This window comes from Phoca vitulina, unplaced genomic scaffold (assembly GCF_004348235.1).
Source record: "Phoca vitulina isolate PV1807 unplaced genomic scaffold, GSC_HSeal_1.0 scaffold53, whole genome shotgun sequence".
Taxonomy (NCBI): Eukaryota; Metazoa; Chordata; class Mammalia; order Carnivora; family Phocidae; genus Phoca; species Phoca vitulina.
The window spans coordinates 11,881,580-11,890,179 of record NW_022589756.1 but is presented as its reverse complement, the minus strand read 5'-3'; the positions used below and the strand labels follow the sequence as shown (position 1 = coordinate 11,890,179).

Genomic DNA, 8,600 nt, shown 5'->3' with positions numbered 1-8,600 from the left:
TACAGAAAATGCACACAGCTGGCTGCTGTGAGATTCCTTTGCTTTCTGTTGTTGGGTTGGGTCAGGCAGCCTGGTTTTAGTCATATAATAAGAGAAATTTAAAAGACGTCTTATTCGCATAATTGTGTGGTTTCACTGAGACCAGTGTGTCTCACAGATTTCTTGGTCATCAAAATCTGAATCCAGTAAGTCCTCCGTGACAGAAAGGACCCTGTGGGGTGCCTGCACTTTGTCTTTTGTGACTGTGTATGCTTTACTCTCACTAAGCTTTACATGAGCATACCTTGTGGGATTTCAGAAGTCCTTCAATTTACCTGGCACTGCGCAATTGCAAGTAGTAATACCATTGTGCACATTTTACAAATCTAAAATATAGATAATTCTTCACTTTATCGTCAGGAATAACAAGAGTGTCCATTATCACCCCTGCAATTGAATATTGTTCTGATAGTTACGGTCAGTGCAATAAAAAATTAATAGAAATGCAAGATGCAAATATATACAATATACACATGATTGTATATAACAAGGAAATTTAACAGAAACAACTGAGAAAACTCAAATTTGAGAGAGCTTAATAGAGTGAACTGTGTTTCGGGTCTCTGAGACCACGCTCATGCCCTTCACTGGAAGGACTCACGGGACTCAGGAAAGCAGTTAGACTCATGTTGCAGTTTATTACAAGGAAAGAGATTAAAATCAGAAAGGGAAAAAGGTGCATGGGTCAAAGTCCAGGGGAAACCAGGCACAATTTTCCAAGCATGGTCTCCCAGGGGAGTCACATGGACATGCTTAATTCTCTCAGCAAGAATGTATGACAGCCTGCACAAAGTGCTACCAAGCAGACTCACCCAAGCTTTCATGTTCAGGATTTTAATTGGGAGGTCAGACACATTGGCAAGCAGCAACTATGTGGTTTCATTAGCATTGCTTTTGAATTAACTAATTTCTCTTAGAAAACCATCAGATTTCTTTTTTTTTTTTAAGATTTTTTATTTATTTATTTGACAGAGAGAGACACAGCAAGAGAGGGAACACAAGCAGGGGGAGTGGGAGAGGGAGAAGCAGGCTCCCCACTTAGCGGGGAGCCCGACGCGGGGCTCTAGCCCAGGACCCTGGGATCATGACCTGAGCCGAAGGCAAACGCTTAACGACTGAGCCACCCAGGCGCCCCGAAAACCATCAAATTTCTATAGTAGGTTTGGAATTGTAGAAAACTAGCATAATTGTGTAACAAGTTCTTCAAATATAGGAAGGAATTATTTTTGGTTCATATAATAAGTACTTTTTCAAGTCATACTAACAATGCCATCCATCATTCTAGGCTGAGACTATTGTGTAAACAACGCAAACAAGTCCACCATTCTCTTGGAATGTATATTATGCCTCTCCATTGGTGAATAAAGGATCAACGTTAATGTGAATTGAATACATTTATGGTTTTTATATATCACTATGTTAATTTTTCTGCCTGAAAACCTGCAACTCTACATCAATCTCGACAAATCAAATAGGTAATTACTGAGCATGTAGGTACATACAAAGCAGTCTCCCAGGGGCTGTGAATATATGTGCAGTTTATAACTGAGTTAGATAAAAAAAAATTAATACATAAAAAAATACATTATTTCACCTATCACAAGATAAGATATGAATATAAATACATTATTTATTAAAATCCATTTTTTATTCTGTACTTGGGACCCAATTACCAATATTGCTGATACTTTAAACAACACTATATGTTAGGTTTGATGATCTTTGCTTTATATATATGGAACCTAAGACTAGGAGAACTGAAGTATTCTGAGAGACATAAAAATAATACGTATCAGAACTTGGAATAAATATCTACAAAACTCAGATCCTTTATATCAGTACTTGTCAAAAGATTGCAGTGAAGGAACACAGATCCATTGAGGGCCAATACTTTTGTGAACTACAACAAAACTAAACTACTAGAAATATAAAAATTTCTAAATTATGTAAAAATATAAGCCAAATTTAATAGATTCTACTTAAAACACGTAAGTGTTGTATGAAAGGAGAGAGGGTTAACACTCCCCTCGGGCCTGACAACACCCATATGGTGAAGGTATTGCCACCTATTTCATGGCATCTAACCATTATTTGGGGGGCCCTGGCTGTCTCAGTCGGTGGAGCATGCGACTCTTGATCTTGGGGTTGTGGGTTCATGCCCCACATTGGGTGTAGATATTACTTTTAAAAATTAAATTTAAGATGAACATGGATGCAAAAATTCTCACCAAAATACTAGCCAATAGGATCCAACAGTACATTAAAAGGATTATTCACCACGACCAAATGGGATTTATTCCTGGGCTGCAAGGTTGGTTCAACATCTGCAAATCAATCAACGTGATACAATACATTAACAAAAGAAAGAACAAGAATCATATGATCCTCTCAATAGATGCAGAAAAAGCATTTGACAAAGTACAGCATCCTTTCTTGATCAAAACTTCAGAGTATAGGGATAGAGGGTACATAACTCAATATCATAAAAGCCATCTATGAAAAACCTACAGCGAATATCATTCTCAATGGGGAAAAACTGAGAGCTTTCCCCTTAAGGTCAGGAACGCGGCAGGGATGTCCACGATCACCACTGCTATTCAACATAGTATTAGAAGTCCTAGCCACAGCAATCAGACAACAAAAAGAAATCAAAGGCATCCAAATCGGCAAAGAAGAAGTCAAATTCTCACTCTTTGCAGATGATATGATACTTTATGTGGAAAACCCAAAAGACTCCACCCCAAAACTGCGAGAACTCATACAGGAATTCAGTAAAGTGGCAGGATATAAAATCAATGCACAGAAATCAGTGGCATTCCTATACACCAACAACCAGACAGAAGAAAGAGAAATTAAGCAGTCAATCCCATTTACAATTGCACCCCAAACCATAAGATACTTAGGAATAAATCTAACCAAGAGGCAAAAGATCTGTACTCAGAAAACTATAAAATACCCATGAAAGAAATTGAGGAAGACACAAAGAAATGGAAAAACGTTCCATGCTCATGGATTGGAAGAACAAATATTGTGAAGATGTCTATGCTACCTAGAGCAACCTACACACTTAATGCAATCTCTACCAAAATAACAACTTTTTTCAAAGAAATGGAACAAATAATCCTAAAATTTGTATGGAACCAGAAAAGATCCCAAATAGCCAGAGGAATGTTGGAAAAGAAAAGCAAAGCTGGTGGCATCACAATTCCAGACCTCAAGCTCTATTACAAAGTTGTAATCATCAAGACAGTATGGTACTGGCACAAAAACAGACACATAGATCAATGGAACAGAGTAGAGAGCCCAGAAATGGATCCTCAACTCTATAGTCAACGAATCTTCGACAAAGCAGGAACGAATGTCCAATGGAAAAAAGACAGTCTCTTCAACAAATGGTGTTGGGAAAATTGGACAGCCACATGCAGAAGAATGAAACTGGACCATTTCCTGACACCACACACAAAAATAGACTCAAAATGGATGAAAGACCTAAATGTGAGACAGGAGTCCATCAAAATCCTAAAGAACACAGGCAGCAACCTCTTCGACCTCAGCCACAGCAACTTCTTCCTAGAAACATCACCAAAGGCAAGGGAAGCAAGGGCAAAAATGAACTATTGGGACTTCATCAAGATAAAAAGCTTTTGCACAGTAAAAGAAACAGTCAACAAAACCAAAAGACAACTGATAGAATGGGAGAAGATATTTGCAAATGACATGTCAGATAAAGGGCTAGTATCCAAAATCTATAAAGAACTTATCAAGCTCAACACCCAAAGAACAAATAATCCAATCAAGAAATGGGCAGAAGACATGAACAGACATTTCTGCAAAGAAGACATCCAAATGGCCAACAGACACATGAAAAAGTGCTCAACAACGCTTGGCATCAGGGAAATCCAAATCAAAACCTCAATGAGCTATCACCTCACATCAGTCAGAATGGCTAAAGTTAACAAGTCAGGAAACGACAGATGTTGGCGAGGTTGTGGAGAAAGGGGAACCCTCCTACACTGTTGGTGGGAATGCAAGCTGGTGCAGCCACTCTGAAAAACAGTATGGAGGTTCCTCAAAATGTTGAAAATGGAGCTACCATACAATCTAGCAATTGCACTACTAGGTATTTACCCCAAAGATACAAATGTAGGGATCCGAAGGGGTATGTGCACCCCGATGTTTATAGCAGCAATGTCCACAATAGCCAAACTGAGGAAAGAGCCAAGATGTCCATTGACAGATGAATGGATAAAGAACATGTGGGATATATATACAATGGAATATTATGCAGCCATCAAAAAGAATGAGATCTTGCCATTTGCAACGACGTGGATGGAACTGGAGGGTGTTATGCTGAGCGAAATAAGTCAATCAGAGAAAGACATGTATCATATGACCTCACTGATATGAGGAATTCTTAATCTCAGGAAACAAACTGAGGGTTGCTGGAGTGGTGGGGGGTGGGAGGGATGGGGTGGCCGGGTGATAGACATTGGGGAGGGTATGTGCTATGGTGAGCACTGTGAATTGTGCAAGACTGTTGAATCACAGATCTGTACCTCTGAAACAAATAATGCAATATATGTTAAGAAAAAAAAAAAAGAAGAAGAAGATAGCAGGAGGGGAAGAATGAAGGGGGGGAAATTGGAGGGGGAGATGAATCATGAGAGACGATGGACTCTGAAAAACAAACTGAAGGTTCTAGAGGGGAGGGGGATGGGAGGATGGGTTAGCCTGGTGATGGGTATTAAAGAGGGCACGTTCTGCATGGAGCACTGGGTGTTATGTACCAACAATGAATCATGGAACACTACATCAAAAACTAATGATGTAATGTATGGTGATTAACATAACAATAAAAATTTTTTTTAAATTAAATTTAAAACATTTCTGTCAAATTATTAAACAAATTCCAAAATTTATCTCAATTGCTGTACTTTTCTCATCAAAAAATGGTAACAAATGGTTTGTAGTGCTACCCTGGTCTTCAAGCTATACTTAGGACTGCTCTCCACTCTGCCACATTCTGGACACATCCAGAGTGCTCTGGTGGAAATTCTGATAGATATTTTGTATACAGGAAAAACTCCTGATGTATTATGAAATAAGATTTGAAGGCACAAATGTTCATGGTTGGGTAACAGTGGTAAATAAACATGTCCAATTAAAATAAAAACTGCCTTTGTTTGTTTTTTGAGACATCTATGAGAGATAGTTTGAACAGATTGATTGTGAACATACTTCTGTTTAGGAATCTAAGTTTGATCTTACAGTAAATAAGGAAAATTATATGCATTTATCTTTGGAGAGATTCCCTTTCAGGGTGAATACATGACGCTAGAGTGCTTTCCATTTGGTACATATATATATGTTGAAGTGAAGAACATTGCATAGACCTATAAGAGTTTACTTTATGTATTTTATTTATTGGTATTGCATAGGCCTATAAGAATTTACTTATATGTATTGTATTTATTGGTACCTATCTAGAAAAAAAAAGGTAGAACATTATTTTAGAAGGCAAACATGTTAGTGGTGTACTTAGAACTCAGCTAATCATGTTAATTGGTTTATTTATAACCGGTTCCAAAGATAGCATATTATTTAAAGAGAAAAATGAGCATTGAGATAATTAAGCATGAAATTTGGAAATACAGTGATTTAATCATTGAGGATTTCATTATTGATATATAGATGTAGCTTTTTATATGTTCATGTTATGTTGATAAATAAACTGGTTCCATGATTCACAATCTAAAGTTGATCAGCCAGTGTCCAGCTAAAGAAATAACTGTATATACTACTATTTTCTTGCATTTCTTAAAATATTAGAGATGAGAATGTATGTTGTTCATCTCTAGTCTTTACTACAATTTTTTAACCATATTGTTTTTATAGAACCTATGTAAGAATTTTGGTGAAATGAACTCTCTACCCAGGGAAAAATATGCAGTATTGATCCACGTGAGATTTTGTACAGATCACAAAAGGTATGGAGACCCTCGAAGCTCAATCTTTGACTCTACAGAGATCCAAAGTTTAAGAACTTTGATAGAAGGCTGGTCTGTCTGAATACATCCTCCCCCTTAGAATGTCTGTTCTTTACCAAAAACCTTTAGTTAATATTACTCCCCAAATTCTCCAATGCTTCCTTCCATTTAAGCTAAGTATATATGTGGGATTTTTTTTCCTGTTTCTGTACTCCCATTGACAGGAATCAGTAAAAAAGACATCTCTATTTAATTTCTTTATCATCACTCTTTATAGTAAATGAAACTAAATGAATAGTTAGTGTTAGGATAGGACCACAAAAGGAATAGTAGCTCAAAACTCATATTTTCACTAGTGAAATCTCATTGCATTTATTAATTCATCAAATAAAATCCTCTTTCCTTTTTGTTAATCATCTAATAAGATTGAATGAAAAACATAAGTTTATTCACTTATTTAAAATATATTTACTGAGTGCCTTCTATCTACCAGTGACTAATCTGCCATAAAATAGACAAAATATCATGTTCTCATGGTGCCTTATGAAACAATAGGCATAATGAATAAGTATTTTTATGTAGGATATTAGAGGGTGATAAATTATTTATGAAAAGTTGGACCAGGAAAGTGAGCTAAGACTTCCCAGGGTATGGGAGTAGTTCTAATTTCAAGAAGGATTATCTGGGCAGAACTCATTGAGAGAACGAAGAGGACCTGGCAAGTATGAATGTCCAATGGTGAGAGCTAGAAATTGAGGAACACTCAGTGTAACTAATGTGGAGGAATGAAGGAAAGAGTAGTAGGAGATAAAGTCAGAAAGGAAAAGAGGGTGAGGAGGGTGGGGACTACCGTAAAGACCTTCACTTTTACTTTTGAGTGAAAAGAGGAGAAACTGAATGATTTTCAGTATAAGAGCAGATTATTTACCTTTCAAAAGGTGCATCCTGTAATGTACAAAGTAAGAAGTGTGGCCAAATTTGGAGGCTATTACACTAATGAAAGTGAAATATGATAATGATTGAGTGCAAGGTGACAGCAGTGAAATTAGTGAAAAATAGACAGATTTTGCGTATATTATGAAGGCAGAACCAACATATTTCCTGAATTCCTTGGTGTGGAATATGAGAAAAAGCAATGGATGAAGTATGACTTCAAGATTTTACCTAAGCATCTTGAAGGATGAATTTCCCATCAAACTGGACTGGATAAAGTTGTGGATTGAGCAGATTTTAAGGAAAGGTCAGGAGTTGAATTTTGGAGTTCAGGAGCAAAGTCTGTATAGAGACATAAATTTAAATATCACCAGGATGTAGAAGAAATGTAAAGTCATAAGACTAAATGGATATCACAAATAGTGTGAGTATAGGTGGAGGGCTGAGTTCGTAAGCACATAGAGTTATTTTTTTTTCCCACATTGGAGTCGTGACCATGACTCCTCCTTTGCATTTTTGATTTATTGCTACTTATTAGTGAAATATCTTATTTTTTATCTATGTCATTCTGAAAACGATATTAACTCTAAAAAGTGAACATGTATACCCCATTATGATTGTATATGCATTCAGATAGCCATTGTCAAAAAAATAAATAAATAAACAACAACAAAAAAGCAGCAGAATCAGACCTGTAAATTCAGAAAACAAACTGATAGTTGCCAGAGGGGATATGGTGGGGAGGTTGGGCAAAACGGGTGAAGGGGAGTGGAAGCTATGCTTCTAGTTATGGAATGAGTAAGTCATGAGAATAAAAGGTACAGCATGAGAAATATAGTCAATGATATTGTAATAGCAATATATTAGGATAGACAGTAGTTATACTTGTGGTGAACATAACATAATGTATAAACTTGTCAAATCACTATGTTGCACACCTGAAACTAATGTATCATGGTGTGTCAACTATACTGAAAAAAAAAAAAGACTATACACTATAAAGTGAAATAATGCATTTTAAAATGTATTTTAGTTCAAAATTTTCACTAATGTTTCCTTAAAAATTTAAATTATTTGATTCTATTTCATGTCTTATGAGTACAGCAGTGGTTTGATCTAAAAATAAAATGCTAATCTCTAAGGGTTTAATTTTCTTGAAGAGCTAAGATTTTTTAAAGAAAATGAGACTTTATACTTCAGTCCCACAGCTGTGATACTATATATCTTTCTCCAACACAGTGTTACATTATTTAACCTTGATTCCAGGATTAGCCAGGTTTTCAAAATGATGGAAATATGCAAAAATATAAAGAATATTTGTTAGAATGGCAAGAATCATGAGGGCAGAGATTTCTTTTTGCCATATATGTACCCTTGACATGTATAAGATTTCTTGGTACATGGTAGCCACTCAATATTTGTTGAAAGAATGAAAATTAAAATTAGCATCTATCTCAGCTGCATCCCACTCTCTGCTAAAAGTACAATTTAAAAATCTGTTATTCCATTCATCGAATTGGTAACAGGAACCACATTTCACTTTGACATGTTAACTGATGATCTATAATTCTCTTTTAGCATTAGTAAGAAATCTTAGCCAATGCCTAGTCAAAATATCCTGTGTGTTAATCACAACGAGAA

At 36.2% G+C, this 8,600-nt stretch overlaps 1 pseudogene; it reads left to right on the top strand.

The window, feature by feature from the left end:
• The first annotated feature begins 2,031 nt into the window (after positions 1-2,031).
• Positions 2,032-2,132, top strand: LOC116622690 (annotated as a pseudogene).
• The last annotated feature ends 6,468 nt before the right edge of the window (positions 2,133-8,600 follow it).